Source organism: Lynx rufus, unplaced genomic scaffold (assembly GCF_022079265.1).
Source record: "Lynx rufus isolate CCGP_SWC_20201006 ecotype Redwood Valley unplaced genomic scaffold, mLynRuf1.p SCAF_5, whole genome shotgun sequence".
NCBI classification, from domain to species: domain Eukaryota; kingdom Metazoa; phylum Chordata; class Mammalia; order Carnivora; family Felidae; genus Lynx; species Lynx rufus.
In genome coordinates, this window is record NW_025814867.1 from 97,873,335 (window position 1) to 97,893,875 (window position 20,541).

Here is a 20,541-nt window from a genome sequence, read left to right on the forward strand (position 1 = left end):
CCTGGGGTCTTGGATCTATCATAAAATGTGGCCACACAAATAAAAGGGTTCCTCCCTATCTTTTCATAGGCTTGTTTCATAAGTATCTGGAAACATTTACTTCATTGTATGCCTCAGTATTTTGAAATAAATTCTCTACTATATTTGAATATCACTTTTAGTGGCCTGACGATATTGGTCAAAACGTAGACATTGTATGAAATTTTTGCTGAAAGTTTTAATAGATTATGAGACCATTTCTCCATTTCAAGACACTGTTTGATGGACAATGTAAACATGACTACCCATTTTATAGCTGAAAAAGTAGAGACACTGAGGTGCTAAATATGTTAAGATTGTGCAGGGTGTTAAGTGTCTGCCGATTTGATACTGGTAGTATCATTCAGATATTATGAAATTTAGGGTTTTAGCTCATGCTCTATGGGATGATCAAAATATTGGATCCACATTGTCCTCTTAATGTCATTCAGGCAATATAGATAAGAAGACAGAAAATTGAGACATAGGAGGATATTAAATGGCTTTTAGCAAATCACATAGCAAGGTCACAGGAAAGCTGATAAGATCTCAGACTCCTTCACTCTGAACTAGCCATGACTAGTTTTCTGACAAGAAACATTTTTCTCCTTCAGGGAATCCCAATTTTCACATTTGTAAAGGTTGGAGATTTTCGTTGAGGTAGCAATGCCTCCAGGCACTAGAAACTTTTGAAAAACTTTAAGGTTTTTAACCTCAACTTAGTAAGCCAAATATATTGATCAACATTTTGATCAAGTTTCAGAATGTTAGAATTCTAAAATTCTTTGTTTAGACAGAAATTTCAATTTGAAACTGAAAGTAAATCATCTTCCCCCTCCTTCATTATCTAATTGTCACTTTGTAAAACATTTAAGAATTCGGTATTTATATACATATGCAAAAATGTATACATTTGTAAAGTATTAAGTATATGGGACTTATTTGGGAAAAGTTTATACAAATAGCATCTACTTTGAAATGTTTCTGTAATAACTTCTGCTTGTCGTCATTTTCAACAAAAAGATTAAATTTCCCTTTATAAGGCCGAAGACTCAAGCAGTTCATAAAGAAGGAGGGAACCAACCAGGCCAAAATTCATTGTCATTGTTACCACTAAAGTCATTGTTACCAGTCTAGGGAAAGAGCACATGAAGTAATCTTCTATACTTTAACTCCCTATCAGTTAGGATTTCCAGCTGAGAAATGAGCAGATTCTAGAAAGCTCTGGCTGCCCAGGTGAGTATGGTGCAGGCATTCCCTATGCTCACTAACTCATCTGCTAGTTTTCCCATACAAACTTGATCTCAGCCAGAGGCCATAGGGTAAGGACCAATTATGCAGGATCTAGCAAGTCCTTTATCCCAAAGAAGTATCCAAAGGCGAAACTTTACATACATTTTCAAGTAAATGAGACGAGCCTGTGTGAAGCCCCTCCAATGACTCCTCCATGAAGAAATACCGCATTTCACCTAGAACCAGCTTTATCACCATCAATAAATGTGTGTGGAACATAACAATAATATTTGCTCCAATAGTCAGAAACTGGAGACGACCGAACTTAATCAAGGTCCAAAAGAGAAGAAAGTATGTGGAGAGGGCATCAGAGTGCCTGGAGTTGGAGAACACTGGTTGTTGGCTGGTGGTTGGTTAAGTTAGCAACGTCGGGTTATCTGAGGAGAGCGTGTGATTGTGCTGAGGAGTGGCTTCCCCAGTGAATCCCAAAGAAGCTTTTCCATCTCCATTAAATAAGATGTAATATTTATTGTATTATTCACTTGGAAACGTAGGAATTTTTTTCTATTATTAACTGGTAAATTCCCATGTCTTCTATTTTGTCTGTCAGCTGTTTTCTTAAACACAACCATTTGGCTATATTATAAACATTCTCAAAGGATATTCTGCCAGATTACCAACTCTAATTTGCATTAGCTAAGACTTATTTACATTTATTGTCTAAGGCAGGCTTAGATAGTCCAGAAATAGTATGTCTAAGTTGTATCTGATAAGCTTTAACTTTGGATACTTAAAATGCCATGTATTGTGCACCTTTTAGGACCTAGTTTCTATATGGTGCACCTTATGTACACCATGTCCTTTAATTTTCCCAAGACACCGTTTTAGAGATGAGAAAACGGAGCCCCAGACAACCTACTTCATTTGACGGAGGACACAAAGCTAGTAAGTGGCCAAGCTAGGATTAAAACGTAAGCCATTCTGACTTAAAGACCTCTTCTCCTCTTTTAAAATCACTCACTCATTCTGCTTCTAAAAGTGGACAAGTTTCTGCATTATCTTCTACAAGTCTATGGAGTTTTAACAAGGGAGAAGGGGGCTGCTGTTGTGGCATATGGCTTTTGGTGCTAGTTTTTATCACCTAAAACATTCGAGCTTGTTGTCAGTTAATCTCTCAGTGCAGCCTACTAGCTTGTTGATACCCTAAACACTACTTTCCAGTCTTATTTTGTGAGACATGCCTCTCAGTAGTTACAGTTTAGTTTAATTCTCAAATTAACCTAAAACCACCTTAATTTTGCTAGAATAAAAATAATAACATAAACACATGTGTGACTATGTAACTATAAAGTAATGGAGCTGATCTTCGGTGGGTATTAGTGACACTGGTCTCATATTTAGAATGAATCCACATAGTGTACATCCAGATTCGCTACCTGTGAGTTTCATAATCTGTTAAACGTAGATGGTACTAGGACCTACTTCATAATATCATTGTGAAGGTTAAATAAGATAATATATCCAAAGTTCTAGGAGCTCAATAAATATCTATTGAATGGATGAATACATGGTATCAGTTCTTTAAACTATGTGTTACTGATCTTTGGCAAATGCAGTATTCTGGCTACTGCCTCACATTTTGAATTTAATATAAAACAAAATGTTCAATGTCATTAAGAATCGTACACAATTTGCAGAAGCACTTATTGATTCTGAAAGAGCCTTTTTGGGGAGTTGGGAGTATCATTTCTTTTCCTCAAGATTTTTATCCTTAGTACAGTATGGCCTGCCTTTTGTGACTAGAGTTGTATGTGTGACCACCAAGTGGATATAGATTTTCCCCTCTCTTTAATAGTCATGTAGATACGATTTATCTTATGGTACAATGAAAACAAGCTGTCCAAGTATGTACAGTAAAAGAAGATAAATGGCCTGGACGAAACAAAAAGGCAGTGTGTGTCACGAATGCTTCCTACTTGTCTGACCCAACGGAAACTCACTGAAAGTAACACATTAAAAGTAAGAAAGACATATATTGTCACTATTTGTCCCAGTCCTGGAGATGCTGCATACTTATCTGATGACGTCAAGATATTATAGTTTGCAGGAGCTTTTTTTCCTTTGTTAATTTATTTTGAAATCCTGAAATGTTTGCTGTTATGGATCTGAAATTACCATGCTTTAAATACCACAGTTTCTAACTGGTCATCTAATTCTAGTAAGAGTTTTAGAAAGGGTTCAAAGGTTTGCCTCTCCCTAGAATATTCTTCCTACCAGTGATATTCCCACTCTTCCATTAGGAATAGTCCATATATTACTTCTAGGAGCTCTGTTTCCTACTTTTATGCATATTCGTATCACTGCTCTCGCTATATTGTATTATTCTGTTTTCACATTAGCTATGTATTTTTTCTTTTAGAGTCTAGTGACTAAATTGTAAGTTTCTTGAAGACAAAGCCTGTGTTATTATTATTTTTTAATATCTAGATATCCAGTATTACTACTTAGTTGTTCCTAGCATAAAGTAGGTGTTCAATAAATATGCATCCAATAAATTAATGAACTTGCAATGACACACATACACACACATTAGATTAGGGTCACGAATAAAATTTCCTATGTCTTTGCATGTTTTTCAACTGCTTATGAATGTTTTAACTTGCTTATGAAGAGATTGATATGTTTCTGAGTGTTCTAATCACGTTGGGGGAAATTTTCTAATCTTTGGGGAAAAAAATTACCTTTCCATATTCTTTGCTTTTAGTCTGAGCGTCTCTTTTGCACATGGACTCAGGTGTGCTATCAAGTACTGATTACTTGATGGAACCACAGAGACAGTGTTACAAATCTTTTTTATTTGCATGCTGTTTGGTGGCTTTGTTCAAGCATATTATCTGTATGTGGGGGAAAAAAAAAGAAGGGTTGTGTCAGTTCACTAGAAAAGTCTTACTTGCATAAAAAACTCTCAGCATTTAATACAGTGCTTGGCATATAGTTGGGATTCAATAAATGTGGAATGCATGAACAAATCAGCCATTATTATTCACTGTTTTGAGGATGAGGTATGAGATTTCTTTTAAAAAGACTAAGTGAAATGCCCAGTGTCAGAGAGCAGAATAAGAGAGTATCTGACACTCGTAACTCTTACCTCTGTGTTTCTAGACTGTTACGCAGGCTCACTGAGAAGTGCCTTATATGTCTGATTTCTCAACTTCACCCTGCAGTAAACTTTTGCAATCTGGAGGCTAGAGACCTCTTTTGTAAATGTTGTCTGCCCGAAATGCATTGGCACCGAGGAGGCCTTAGCAGATAAAGTGGAGGAACATATGGCTCCCATCTGAATACAAATTGGTGGACATAACGTGGTAATTCAGCTGAGATGTCCTCTATATTGTAAACTGAAAGAGTATGATTAGAGGTGTTTATAAACGGCGTCTGAATTTCCCCCCCACACCCCTCCCCACCCCCTTTCACTGTAGTTTTATCGGCCTGAATCATAGCCATCTAGCGTCCCAGTCTCACTGTGTTATTTGTTAAAATGGCCAGCGTGAGGAATTATTAATTAAAGCTAACAAATCACCCTGACGAGCTGTGCCCTGGCATGGCTGAAGGTTGATTGGCGAAAGTGTTCTCCTTTGGAGAAAAGACTTTTTGTGCTCGTGACGCAGTCAGGGACGGATTATTGAATATGCAAGTTAGAAGAAAAATCACAGGACAAGCAAATTGAGTATTTACTGGCAAATAATTGCTCTCTTAAGCTGTGGCTCTCTTCCTAAATTCTTAACATTCCCGAGGGTTAGAAAGAAACACAGAAAAATGCATCGGTACAGAGTACATTTCAAAAAAAATACATAGGCTGATGTTTCAGACTTGTGCAGGTAAGTGTGATTGTGTGTGCATGGAAAGTGAAAGAACAAGGGGAAGCAAGGGAGAGATGGGGGGAGTTTTTAATCTGGTGGGCTTTTAACATCAATTTGTTGTTTATTGGAATACTGCTCGGTGTATTTCTAAGTTGACTGAGAATTTAGTTTCAGTGCTGCATTTACGGTGAAAGTTAGAGAAACGAGAGAGACTGTTTTCTTAGAGTTACTTTATGTCTTTATCAGCAGAAGGATATGTGTTAATATTTTGCCCCAATAATAGTTATAAACTTTGCTCCGGTATTTGTGGATACCTGTATAAAATTATCTCCTGAGTTAGGGCTCTTTAGTTATTCTCAACATTTAATTATGACCTGTTTTAACAGTGTCCCAAACATATTTGGATACAACGATTGCATTTATTTTTTGAAGTAAACTCAGTTGTGCATTTGCACCAGGCTAGTCCTTGTTCAGAATTTCGAAAGGGACATTACAGTTCTGGAATAGTTACTTAAACGTCAGGCTTCTGTAATAACAAAAGTGTCCTTATTATCAATTGTGTGCTCTTTTTATCTGAAATGTTGATCACGTTACTGAGTTTTGTAGACGTTGTGAAATAAGTGAGACTAGTTTAGAGGCTATTTCAAAACCAAATTTAAATGTATCAAAATATAAGTATAGAAATAAAGGCTCATTCCATGTATAAAATGTAGGCAGTAAGAAACAGAGATACTCTGCTAAGTATAGCTAGTTTATATGAACAGCATTATCAAAATATGTATATCCACTGAGGGTAAATTCTATATTCTGTGAAAACCTAGAAAATTTGCTTTCATTGACAACAAGCTGTTTTTGAAATGAGAATAATTGGCTGGCGAAACAGCATTTTAGGGTTATAATAACTATGAATAACATGGATTTAAAACAAAGACATAAACATAATTTAAACTAAATTAACTAATTAATAATTGCAAAGTGCTTTAATGATACAGCATCTACATGATAGTAATAATAGTGGGAATAATAATAAAAATGGAAAATCTGGCAATCACCCAGAAATTAGATCAGATGACTCAAAAAGTTTTAGAGAATGAGAAATTTAAAATATAAATATAAGAAAATTGTATTTTACCTTCTAATCTATTCCTCGAACCATGCAATATTGTGTTGGATTTTTCCTTACTATATCTTACTTTATTAAAAAGTATCGTTTGTCTTTGTATGTAGAATAGAGCTCATAAGAAAGTTTAGAAAATGTGTATTTTTAAGGTTTAATTCCCACTGGATAACCTTCTGTCCTCATATTTCCTCCTTAAAGTTTCTTGTGACTATTTGAGGGCACAATTTGGTCCATTATTTTGGAATAGCAAAGGGGGCATTTAAAGCATATGTTCAGAGACTAAACCATCTGCCGGCTTTATTATGAATACCACAGAATTATGAGGACTTGGAAAGGCTCAAAAATTGAACCAGAGTTCTATGCAAGATTAAAAAAATCTACAGCGTTTTGATTTTAAAAAGTGTTTTGCAGCCACTTACTTTTGCTAAGTATTTTCATGAGTCTTTTATGGGCGAATAGTATCATTACACCCTTTTGATATGTACGGAATGCCTGGCAAAGTGTAGTCAAGTGACATGAATCTATGGGAAGGTAATGGTAATATTTTCTCTCTGATTTAACCCACTAAATTTAAGTGCCTTTTGGAATTTGGGGTTGACTTGTCAATAGTGAAACTCTCAGTGAATTGGAGAAACATAAAATGGTGACTGCTGGAACAAAAACGAAGTCCAGCTGCTAGCTTCTGGACTATCTACAAATGAGTTGCAAGAGACGTGCAGAGGGCACACTAAAGAGCACTTCTATAATCTAATTGTGATGTAATGAAAGTATGAATCAGCTATTGGTTGCCCATGCTGGGGGGAAGCCCCCTAAAATGAGCATAACTTGACATTATTCCAGGGTAGTACTATGTTTCTTTGGCATCTGGAAGGATATGAGATCTGGAAATTAATATAAGAACAAAAATCACATTGAAATCCCAAACATAATGGCATTGCAGCCCAGAGCCATCACATAAAGACAAATCAAGATGAGTATCAGTGTTAAGGTGTCTAGTGCCCAGTAGGAGTACTTTTAACTTATCTGCATTTTACTAAAATCAGTCTGAGACTAGCTAGATCATTATTATAAGAAATGCAGAAACCAACTTGACTTATTGGTGTTGAGATGACCTATCAGTCCCTTTGCTTAATGAAAATTATTTAATTAAAAGAAAATAATAATGGAGGTAAAGGACTAAGGTGTTTGGTTTGAAGATTCTAAATAAAATGTGTGTAAATACTATAAGTAGATTACATGTATACACACATAATATTACATGTATATGTATAAAATTTTGTAAAAGCAACATGTTTTCAAAATTGTGCACTTTGTTAGGCAGATTAAGCCTAGGACTTTTTATGTACAGTTAGTCTAAAGACTGAACACACATTTTAACACAGGTATAGTTGGCTTTCCGTTCTTGAGGGATGTCAGAATCAATGCTGTGGTGCTGAGAATACCTATATTGAAATTCATATGGATTTTCTCATAGAGATATTTTAATTTTATGCCTCCCTAAATTGCAATCCTACAAATAATCTAGTGAACCTCTTAGCCCAAAGACTACAAAATATTTCCATTATTTCAGAGGGCAAGTTTTTTTTTTTTTAATTTTGGGTGAGTTTGACATATATATATACCTAGCACACGCGCGCGCACACACACACACTTTTTGTTTTGTTTTCTTCATTTCTTTCTGCCTCCCTGTTCCCATGAGGGAATTAAAATGGCTGACAAAGGAAACGAAATAGACAGTACAGTGAAATCTATGAATTGGAAGTAGATGAGAACGATAAACAAAACAAAACCATAAACAAGGGCAAGGACATAAAAGTGGAATCAGGAGTGAAGTCACCGTACAAATTACATTCAGGGAAGTGCTATACATTTGTCTTTAAACTTCCTTGCAGCCAAAACAAAGAGAAAACCATGACAGGTTTTCCAACATTCATAAGAATATAAAATAAATTCCCTCATTGATTGCTAGAGCTTGTAAAAAATGACCGACCCTGAGTTTTTAGAGAACTCACTGGTAAGACAACTCCTCTTGAAAACAATTATAGGCTGTGGAGACCTAAACGCCAGGACAGAGGCAGAAGCCATACCTTCCCTGGGACATGTGTGGAGAAGTAGACTAATCTCCTTTCAATCCTAGAGGATGAGTTTCTAGGGGAGAAAAAAAGCTATGATTAGTGCAATGATGTTGGCAAGACCAAGATCTTATGGCAAATTGGGAGTTAAGGGGGGAATTTTAAAAATTATTTCATATAAATGTACATGTATATTTTATTAGTAAACCAAAGATTTGGAAGGCACCAGCATTTATAATAGCCATTAAAACACATTTTATCAAATAAACCTCTTGAATCAACATTGCTTCCCTAAGTTGGTCATGAAACGCTGCTGCCCTGCTGACATTCTTCCCCTTTTACTTTAAGCTCACTGCCAATCTTTGTCAAGTTTTCAGAGGAAACTCTTCTAGCTTACAATGTAATGTTTCTTGCCCTTGCATCCTCCCCTGGTTCATTTTCAAAAGTCTTCGCAAACTGCCTGGTCTTTTCACAGGTAAATTTGATGGTTAAGTCACATTGAATAGGCTAGTCTTTTCTCCATATTGAAAAGGTGAAGCATAAGGATTTTTTTTCACATTATCTTTGTAACTCAACCCACATTAATAGTCCAAGGACCGCCTGTATCAGAATTTGCTAGGCTGCTTGTCAAAATGAAGATTCCTGGGCCTCATTACAGAATTTCTGAATTAGAAGCTCTGAGGAGGGAGTCCAGAGATCTATAATTTAGAAAGCTACCCAGCTTAGCTATGCACACTCAGTTTGTAAACCAGTGTTTTGAGATTTTGACTGTAAAATTTCTGGTATATGAACATAAAATGGGAGGATTTCCATACCACAGTTTATGAGAGTTTATTATATTAACACTAACTAAAACACTAATGCATGTTCAATTTAATAAGTGATGATTACCTGCTAATAAAATTGGAAAGATCAAGCTTAGAAAAACTCTGCATTTTTTGAACCCTTTAAGCCATATCTCAGAGTTGTATAAAACATTATTTAATTTTTTTAGCTACCATTTGTTGAAAACTACTATATGGTAAGTCATATGTTGTATCTCTGGATACTAGACATACAAAGATGTATAGGAACTGGAAAGTCTGTTATCTGCAAAAACTCATAATCTAGGGTAATTTATTATCACTAGAATATTTTCTTCTCCATACTAGGGTGAGTATGAATTGCCACAGAATCTCCTCTTGAGCAAAACTCAAGATTTACATTGTATCATATCAGTATAAGTATACATTTGCTGGCAGCAATTTCATATAGAAGAATCCTGCTACAATTTGGAAACTGCAAAACATAAGTGAGGCTTACAGGGTCCACCATCTTCCCTGTCAGCAGAGATTGTATCCCCCAGGAGTGAGATGGGAGGTATCACTGGGACCTTCTAATTCCATTTCTCCCATCGCCACTCAGTGATTTGTTACCACTATACTCTTTGAGAGGAGGGAAGAAATACGTTAGTGAGTGTACCTGACAATATGAGGACTTCTGTGTCTGTTTCCATTGCCCCTCTCGGGGCTCAGCTGATGGGTAGGAAATACTGGAGTCTATATGGCAGCAGCCTCTCTAGTTGGTAGGCAGGGCAAATTATGGAGGGTCTCAAGCTGCTCTCACCTAGTACTCTTCCCCCAAGTCTCAGAATTGGGTATCAGTAGGCTAGCAGGGACATATTGTCCATGAAGAAATTGGGTAGTTGGGTCTGAGGAACAGGATGAGAGCTTGCAATCTCATTGCTGATTCATGTTTTTCTGGAAGAGTACTGAAAACACCCGCCCCTTTTATTATTTCCAGAACAATATGAGAAATATTGTGAGAACTTCTATATCGTTTTTTCTTCCTTTTTTAAAACACACACTGAATATTTAGCTCATGTTCTCTTCTAACAACCAGAGATACAGTGGTGAATAAAATAAAGTTTACACCTTCATGAACTTTATATTAGGGTATGTAGGATATTAGTGATAGAAAGTAAAATTGCTAAATGTAAAATGTAGAGTAATATAAATATGAAAAAATATGCTTCATTTTTGAGACTTTGCCTACTGCATTTGCCATGACTTTCAATTATATTCATGATATTTCATAATGTGTTTGTATGAATCTGTGTGTGAATCTATCTGTTGACCTACCTACCTATCTACCTACCATCTACCTTAATGCATTTATAAACTTCATAAACAGAGAAGACAATTCAGCATACTCCTAGTTCTGGGAAGCCTTTTCTTAGGGAGACCGGTACATAATGTAAAGGGAGAAAGCAAGCACCAAAAAGTGTGCAGTCAACCACAAGATCTTTTTTTTTTTTTTCATTTTCTTTTTCTTTTTTTTTTTTTTGGCTTGTTCATGGTATGTGTGTGTGTGTGTGTGTGTGTGTGTGTGTGTTTGTGTGTGTGTGTGTATGTGTTCTGTGTTGTCTGTTTTTTGTTTTTTTTTTCAATGTTTATTTATTTTTGGGACAGAGAGAGACAGAGCATGAACGGGGGAGGGGCAGAGAGAGAGGGAGACACAGAATCGGAAACAGGCTCCAGGCTCCGAGCCATCAGCCCAGAGCCTGACGCGGGGCTCGAACCCACGGACCGCGAGATCGTGACCTGGCTGAAGTCGGACGCTTAACCGACTGCGCCACCCAGGCGCCCCAGTTGTCTGTTTGTTTTTAATGAACTGAATGCAAGTCACCCTAGATGCCCAGGGGTCTAAATTAAGGTAAATAAGTTCTGGGGTCAGTCTTCACAGGACTAACGGTAGAAAAGACAGTTAGCAGTAGTATGTAGCTTTGATAAGGTTCTATGGACGACAGAGTAAGGAGTGCTGTCCTAGAATAGATCAGAGTAGAGCAACAGGAAAGGTTTCCCAGAGGGAGTCATGTTTTAACTGAGACTAACAATCTAACAGTAAAACAAAACAAAAAGAATTTTTTAAAGTAAAGCTCTAATTTTTCACTTGATCACCTAAGTAACATATGCCCTTGGTGAAAATATTTTAGACAATTGGACAACATATTTTTTTTAAAGAAGGTGGGAAGGGAAATCACCTATTAACTCCGTACCTAGAGAAACCATTGTTAACAATCAGCAGATACTTTTTTGAACATGTATTATGTTCTAGGGTTATGCCAACCGGCCACTGTCGTCTCAGAAGGGAGCATTTTAATTAGCAGGCAGTATGAATAGCAGCAACTCAAATTGTAACTCCTGTTCGCTGTCTTCAGATTTGGGCTTATAAACCAGCTGGATCCTGTTCTCGTTGATGTAGATAGACTGGCACAAATGCAGTATTCTCCTGCACACATATCAGAGCACCTGCCCTAACCCCTACCTAATGTAGTTGTGAGAGTCAGACTCACTGGGTTCAAATTTTGGCTCTGTTTCTCCATCTGTGTGGTCTTATGCAAGTTACTTGACCTCTCTGTGTCTCAGTGTTTTTCTCTGTTGAATTGGATCATCAACAGTATATACTTAATGACTTTGTGAGATATTTTCAGAACTGAATAAGATAGTGTGTGTAAAGTGTTAATCACAGTACTTGGCACATAGTAGAGTATTCAACAAATGCTATTATTGTTATGATGCTGATTATTATTATTATTATTATTATTACTATTACAGTTATTTTCATTATCAAGAAAAGTTGCCAAAAATATATTTTGTCCAGTGCAACTCCATTATCACTACTGACAAAACAACTCAAAACACATTTCCTACTGGGGGGGGGGGTAGGTCAGAGATATCATCTTTGCGACACACATTAAGAATCTGGGTTTATAGCTGAAAATTATAATATAATTTAGCTCAGTAGATAAATGACATTATGCAGACTAATTTTCTGTTTCTAGGTAGAAATGATGTTTAAATCTGCCTTAAATGACCTTCATGTTACAGATTTTGTTTCAACAATTTGTGACTAACCAGTTTGTTTTATTAAAAGGAACTTTTAAGTCCAAAGCTCATGTTTTTCACACAGTGCTACATTTCTTTATACCATCAGTGGCTGAAAAAGATGAGAAAGACAATTTTAGCTAAAGAGGCATCTTCAGGAAGGAGAAGATTCTGCATTGTAGATCTGCATTTTAACATGATAGTGAACAAAGATATCTAGCCTACCATGCACCACATAGTAGGCGCTTAAAGAATTGTTTAAATTGAATTACATTTTATAAGAAAAGGCATGTGCACATCAGTGTAGATGTTCTGTGGAAATGCAAAAAAGATTTTAAGAGAATGACGACACAAGGGAATAACAATGTATTAGAAAAAAGCAGTTGTATGCAATCTTGACAACACTTTATGGTAACTTTCTAAAACTGTAGGCCTGCCTCTGTATGAAAGGAAGACGTACATAGTGAAAAAGAATGCAGGTTCCATACTTGCACAGCCATGTTTTTGGTCATCGCCTCTACCATTCAAACTGCATGCTCTTGGATGTGCTGTTTCTTGGGTCTAAGGCCTCAAGTGGAAAATGGAGCAATAGTGGGCTCATTCCATGGTATGGGTGTATAGTGCCTACAAGTGCTCTTGGAACATAATGGGTAACTCAGTAAATGATATCCACTAGTGACAGCAATGACAACAAGAAAACATAACAGTCCTGGGTACAATGAATATAATTCATCATATAATAAATTTATAATTCGTATTTGTTAATATAAAAATACTAATACTTACAATTGTTTTGCTTAATGTTTGACACACAGTAGGAACTCTATGCGTAAACTTTACCTTTTCAAATGCAAAAGCATTTGCATTTTTCAAATGCAAAATTTGCTTTAGCTCTTCTAGTGAAATGAAAATAGAATTCAAAAATCTAAAACTAACTTTATCTTTTGAAAAAAAAATGACAATAAAAGCAAAAGCCACCAAAGAATTTGTTACTAAAATAGTCAAATAATTTGGACTTGATGCAAATAAAGAGCAGGGATAACACTCTGCTTCAAATAGGAGAAAAAGTGAATTAACTTGAGAAACTCTTGGGTGACCCCTAATTTGAATAGTATTAATTGGAAGTATTTTAAAGATCAAAAGGCTATTATTGCTAGTTGCAGTGGTAGCTACATATGGAAAATGGCTGCAGAGATTCATGATACAAAAATAGTTCATTGCTAAATTCGAAATTCTGTTAATGTCACAAACAGTGGGATGTGAAACACAAATGAATTGTGATGACAGTTGAGTCCCAAGCTGCCTATTTTTTTCCCTCCGAGCTGCCCATATTTGGTTTTATATTTTCCTCAGTCCTGATTTAACCCATCAATATTTGTATTTTCTGAATCTAGCACCACCTTGGAACATCCACTTAAGGATTCTACTCCTAACTGCTTCTCAGTTCCTAGGAATTTTGCTCTCACTGCTTTTCTTCCCACAGGTATGTATTCTTGAGCCTTTCCCTCTCACCTCAGAGTCAGAGTTTCCATCACTTTTTAACTTACAGTCTTCTGGGACTCAATATTGCTCTTTCCTCCTCTATTCCTTGCAAGTGTTTAGAGTGTCATGCCATCCTTCTTCATCTGCAGGGCAGATTTCTAATCCACGTTGCTTTGACTTGGGGGGGGCACTTCCTGTCATCCTGATCAGCTGAGGTCATTTCCTGCCATAGTTTTTAAAAAACCCGGTTTTCTAAACGTCTCTCTTATCTTTTGCGCTTGATGGTCTCTCTGATCCTAGATTTGGGGGGACAAGACTAGATACACTATTTTATGAACTGAATAAAGCCCCCTTTTAAATGCAACAATTCTATGTAACTCTAAGCTGTCTTGGCTTTGGGGAAATGTCATTTAAGAATCTCTGAAGAGTAAAAAAAAAAAGAATCTCTGAAGAGTATTGTTAAAGTGACCAAATTATTTCGTCTTGATGGATTTTGTAGCGTGGATACCAGATGTACCTCACAGAGCAATAGTGTGCCTAAATATGTTTTATCTGGATTTACTGCAGGCAGTGATTCAGCTGCCTTTTATTGAGTGACCTCTCTACACCAAGCATTTTACTTTTAATTTTTAAAACAATCCTGTGAGATAGGTACCATTATCTTTACTTAATAGGTAAGAAAACTTTGACCTAGAGAGGTTAAATGACTTATTAAAGGGTGGAAATAGGATACAAACTCAAGGTTCTAAGACTCTGAAATCCATCCTTTCTCCATTACCAAATGTTTGTGCCTGGTTTTATGTTTACCTTGTTGGGAGTGGGAGAGAAGGTTATCGTATAATTTAATTGGGGGCATGGCCAATTTCATCAAAGCAAACAAAGTGGCGATGAGATTTTACTGTGTTATCATTTTAATAGAAATATGAACCCCAAGATATGGGTTCACTGGATCTCCAGAAGGGTGAGGCACATGAATCCAGGCAGCTTTCTGGAGTGCTTCCTTTGGCTTTAGGAGACAAGTTATTACTAGCTCTGAAGAAACCGGAGCTTAAAATGGGTGGTATATAGACCAAGGGTTTTTGACTTCTGGTGAAAAGCCTTCTGTGACTTGTCCTAGTCTTTTTTGCTAAAATTAAAATCTGCTGGTTATTGTCAACAATTGTATTCCATAGACCTTTTTCCCACCAACTTTCTGGAAGGATTAGTAGTAGTAGTACCATAATGTTTAGCATTTTTTTTAAAGCAAACACTTAATACATTTTTAATCCATTCATTGTCAATCTATATATTTCTCTTTTGAGCATTAATACCACTTTTAGATGCCTCTTTACAGTTTACAGTTTGGAAAATACATACCAAAAAAAAAAAAAAAGGCACATTGCTTTTTCCATAGAGTCAATGAAAATAGAGATAATTTAGCCACAGTTTCTGCATACAGTAAAGACTTGGTAGGACTCCCTTTCAGATTGAGAATCGTTATTTTTCAGGGTAATACTTAGGCCTGATTTTCTAATTTGCCCTTGTGCAGTTGGACCATGAGGTGCCAGTTTGCACTCTGAGCCCTGAGACATTGCTTTGAGTAAGGACTTGGAGGTTAGCATAGACTGGCTTAGTGTATTATTGTACTACAACCACTTACTTCATTTGGGTCAGTTCTTCTAAGAGGAGCTCCTGAAATTTCCCCAGAATTTGGAGTGAAATTTTAGCTAAAATAATTAATAATAATAATAATAATAATAATAGAAAGAAAGAGAAAGAAAGAAAAGAAAAGAAAAGAGAAAAGAAAAGAAAAGAAAAGAAAAGAAAAGAAAAGAAAAGAAAAAAGAATAGTAAAAACCTTGGAATCATCTTTCTTCAGATATGTCCCTGAAAAGAAAAATAGGAAAACTTTATTGTCCAATGCCAAGTTTTGGATTGCACAGTATGAGGTTTTTCCCAGGCTGCGTCTCTCATGTTTGCCTCTCCTCCAGTCACAGCAAACGTTTCAATGTCCTTCTCTCAAACTTGAGCCATTGCCAATTTTGGTATGTGTCTTCACCATGTTTTATTACTCTAAATTTGAAATGAGGTAGGTATTTCATTCTTTCACTTTTTGAAGATTCAGCAAGGTATATTATGCATTTATCAATAATCACTGTCAAACTTGGCCCCAAATCTTCTTTTTTTTTTTTTTTTTAATTTTTTTTCAACGTTTATTTATTTTGGGGACAGAGAGAGACAGAGCATGAACGGGGGAGGGGCAGAGAGAGAGGGAGACACAGAATCGGAAACAGGCTCCAGGCTCTGAGCCATCAGCCCAGAGCCTGACGCGGGGCTCGAACTCACGGACCGCGAGATCGTGACCTGGCTGAAGTCGGACGCTTAACCGACTGCGCCACCCAGGCGCCCCCCAAATCTTCTTTTTAAACAAATATTGTCATTTTCTATGAAGCTGAATACCTTTGCCTATTTTCACCCTTTCTCTTGGTCCCCAAATTCTTCAACTTTTATTCTTCTCTGGAGAGCATTGAGTCCTGGAAATACAAGTGAAAATTAACTGTTTTAGAAGATTAGCATAGGAAAGTGCTGTTTTTTGCTGTATTCAAAATGGACTTCCTTTCATGCTGTTTGCATAGATATTACATAGATATAAGGCATATTCACAGATAGTATTAAAAACATGGAGGAAAATTCCTCATATAGATATCTTTCCCACAATGAATTTTTTTTAAGTATTTATTTATTTTGGGAGAGAGAGCCAGGGAATGGCAGAGAGAGAGAGAGAGAGAGAGAGAGAGAGAGAGAATCCCAAACAGGCTCTGCACTGTCAGCACAGAGCCCAAGGTGGAACTTGAACTCTCAAAATGCTAGATCATGACCTGAGCCAAAACCAAGAGTTGGATGCTTAACCGATTGAACCACACAGACCCCTCCCTCCCACCCCACTCCATAACGAATTTTGAGCACGAGAAAATATCTTTCCAACAGCGAGATATCATGTTGTGCTTGGTAAACTTTAACATTTGCATCCCTTGGTGTTCATCTTTATGAAAAATACTGAAGACTTATGACCTCTTTTTCCTTTTAGCTGCACAGACTCAATGTAATATATTTTGAATATAGATTCAATATGGTTATAATCCCAATCATACCACATTTAAAAGCAAAGTTCTAGGCTGTGTTTCTTTGCCAGCATGACTCCTCAAAGAAAACGAAACCAGCCCTAACAAAACTGTCCTTAAAACAGAGTAAAATGGAGCTAGCAAGAGCTGTTTTGAAAAATGGTTTGAACAGTGACTAACGACCAATTTTTCAAACACGGTTGCAGCCATTTCAAGCTGTAGAGTGGACAGTCCACGGGGGAAAATCAATAAGGGGAAAAGATTTCTGTCACAGAAAAAAAAAAAAAGAAAACTAAAAATACCATTAAGACCAGTCCCTTCTCTATGCGTCTATTATTGCATTCCACTAAAAGGTGCTGAAAAAAAAATCAACCAAGTTCTACTAAAATGAAGTGTCCAGACAAGCAAGTCTGTAAATAATTAAAAGAATAAACTAAAGTAGAAAAAAGGGAATGGGGGTGAGTAGGGAGATCAAGTAATTAAAATGTTAAGTATACTAAAAGCAGAAAACTCAGGGAGAGAAAGAACTTGTTCTTCAAAAGAAGATACTTTCCATCCTTCACCAGTAGTACAGAATTGATAGTCTGATAATAGAAGCCCTTTCGGTAGCATTGGTGGGAAGAACACTGTCTTCAAAAAGGTTTCACGAGGTATTCAGTTGCCCAGGGCAATCTGATCAGAGTGTCCTTGTTTCTAGAATTGAGTAAAACAAATCAGGATGAACAACATATGGTTTAATAGTTAACTTTTAGAACAAGGGACAGGAAGATGCTTTTATGCCACGGTCCCAGCGTTCGTTCCAATCTCATTACTAAGGTCTGTTCTGAGAGCATTTACAGCTTTCCGGAGAGTCTGACTTGGGCTGAATCTTGAAGATAGAAATATAACCTTAACGACCTCCTTGTCCTGGAGTCTCCCTTAATACAGGTGAATCTTTGTGATAAAACATGCTCTAGGATCCCAAGTATTTGTATTAATATCATTGTTAATAATATTATTACTCCTTTCTTATGTTGGTAACGATCTCTCCGTTTTCCTATTCTAGAAATAAGTGAAAGTTTTGTGAATATGCAGAGTTGCTTTCTCTTTCTCTGAGAAAGTTTACGTGCCTTCTTCCAAGTTGGAAATTTGAGATATTTTGAAATATAGCTGTATGTGCAAGTCCAATCCTGCTTTTTAAGACCAGAGGCAGAAAAGATTTTAGAAACAATCTTTTGTTTGACAAAGAAAGAGGACAAAGGAAGGGAGAGAATTGTGTACTTTGGCTGATTCAGTTTTCAGTGCTCAGTATTATTTGGCTAGTGGTCTTTTTATCAAGGTCTCTGCTTTCTCAGAATCCGGATCAGACTCTTGCCCTATGTCTAAAAGAATCTCCCCAACTCTTAGCATCTTCTCCATGTCTTCAAAAGTAAAGTGATCATGGACTAGGATTTAGTATACCTAATGAATGGGCCATGGATTATGAACAAGTACGAAGGGAAAATAACATCAAAATCGAAGGCAGTTCATTAGAAGCACTGAGAGGTCAGGGAACTGTTGGAAAAATCTGGTATGGAGTTGCTGTTAGTAATGTGGCTAAACTCAAGAGCAATAACAACAAAGAAAACCCCCTCTCCCCAATTCCATTTAAAAAGAACCACCATCGTAAAAACAGCCCAGGAAAGAGACAGCACATATCTCTATTTTTGGTGTCTGACCATATATCTTCATTGTAGCTCTTCTGCCACACATTAACAGTCACTCATCCCTTGTGTTTCTCAAAGATCACCTTTGTGCAAGTCTCCAAAGCTGTTCTACCAGTGTTACTATTTCTTCTTCATCCTCTCCTTTTATTTGAGCTCTTTTTTTTCTCCTGTGTGCAAAGAGGCTCTTTCTCTAGTCTCTTTGAACACATTTCCCATTTCATTAGGACAGATGGGTGTTTCTATATGATGTCTTTTAAAGTGATAAGATGGCAAGAATAGATTTTGAACAATATTTTACCAGTGTTATGGAAAAATTAGCAACTGTATATTCTATATACACACACAGAAGCTGCATAAAATGCAAATTCTATTCATGTCTGATCTCTTCTGCATTTATATAGTGACTATTGCTATGGCATCTAGGCACTTTATGTTATTTCCTCTTATTATTATTTACCACCTGATCATTGCAAAGTGCTTTTTACAATCAGAGAATTTCATTAACAGCCCATTCCCTGTCTTTGTTTTTCTGCACCCTTGCATGTAAAAGTATCAAGCATCTTAGGAGCTATATCAGATAAATTACAGCAAAAAAAAAAAAAATAGAGTGCTTCTGACAGAAGCATGGGGAAGAAAACCATTCCAAAGCATCTCCTAAAATCCAGTTTATGATATATCTTATCCAAATAATAATATTACAGAAATAATTATAGAAACATTAGAGATTGAACCCAACCACTAGATATGCACTTTTATTTATCATGGTTTCCACCATTGCAGTAATCAGAATTATGAGGTGAGCAAGGGGAGTATTGCCTGCACTTCACACAAAGAGCGGTCTGGGCAATTGCCCTTTCTCACTATAGAAAGCTTGGGACTTCTTATTGCTTCCAGAGCTGCCTTTAGCCCCTAATTATAGAAGTCAATCCATTTTAAAATTTGAAAAGGCACTGTTAAAATTTTTTTAAGCTAAGAAGATAGAGATTTGTTTATAAAAAGGTTCATTGTGATTATAGATGAAAGTGCGTGGTTGGTACCTTAACAGTTTGATTGAATTAAAATCAAGTTCACTCTGGGGTTTCCTTCTCAGTTCTACAACTTGCTTTCTCTTTGACTCCAAGCTAATTGCATAACCTCTGGTTGACTTGTGCCTCGTCTACACACTCAAAGTGAAATTCAGAAGTGAGGTTATTAATCTAACTAATGTAGACTATAACATTATTTCTCTAAATATTTCTGCAAGAGAATTTGAGAATTCTGACTTAAGCAGACAGTAATGAAAAGTAACAATTTTATGTACAAGTTCCTCTTATCCTTAGGCAACGACCCTATGGAAGTAGATGTGTCAGAGTCACTTGGAGGGCTTGTTAAAACACAGACTGCTGGACCCCCCACCCCACCCCACCCCACGCCCCGCAGAGTTTCTGATCTGATTCTGAGTCTAGGGTAGGGACTGATGATTTGCATTTCTAACAAGTTCCCAGGTGATGCTGGTGGGAACCACACTTATAAAATCACTACACTAAGGGAGATGTAGCTTAAGTACAGAAAAGGAAACCGAGGCCCAGTGATCTCAAGTCATGGCAGTAAAGTGGCAGAATGCAGTCAAAAACCTGGGACTTTTGACTTGAAATCTTACTGTCTTTCCACTGCACACATTTTTCTTTAGTTCTACTGCTTTTATGTTTTGAATGACTTTCAGTTGCCTTGAGATCCTCAGTGAAATAGCTTTGTAAAGGAGTGGTAATTGGATCTTTCCCCCCTTGGATCTAGTAGCTATTCTTATTGGATTTGTGAAAAGAGAAGAAGGGGCCATTCCAAAATTTAGTGACTTGCTTTGCTATGAAGGGCTTTTAAGGCCAGCCTTATACTTCCCTTTTGGGGATAAGAGTAATAAACTTGACTCTTCTTTGTGTTCATTCATCATAGCCCATAGATAGATATGAACGGGTTCTTTTTGGTGGACTTGTGACCATATTCTGCTGTGACAGTGCTTTGTAAAAGTTTCCACATGTATATTACTTCTTCATGTAGTCATGATGGATGAATTTGGTGAGGAATACATGTTGGGGAAGGGGAGAAGCCACTGCAAAGAGGTTGAGGA

The 20,541-nt window shown here is 36.7% G+C and overlaps 1 protein-coding gene across 1 annotated transcript in view; it reads left to right on the forward strand.

Annotated features, from left to right (window-relative positions):
* Positions 1-20,541, forward strand: part of ZBTB20 (zinc finger and BTB domain containing 20) — a 763,926-nt gene that overhangs the window by 341,475 nt on the left and 401,910 nt on the right. Inside the window, exon 9 of the mRNA XM_047100214.1 lies at positions 13,564-13,652. The gene's annotated coding sequence lies outside the window, so the exon portion shown is untranslated. The remainder of the gene's footprint in view (positions 1-13,563; positions 13,653-20,541) is intronic.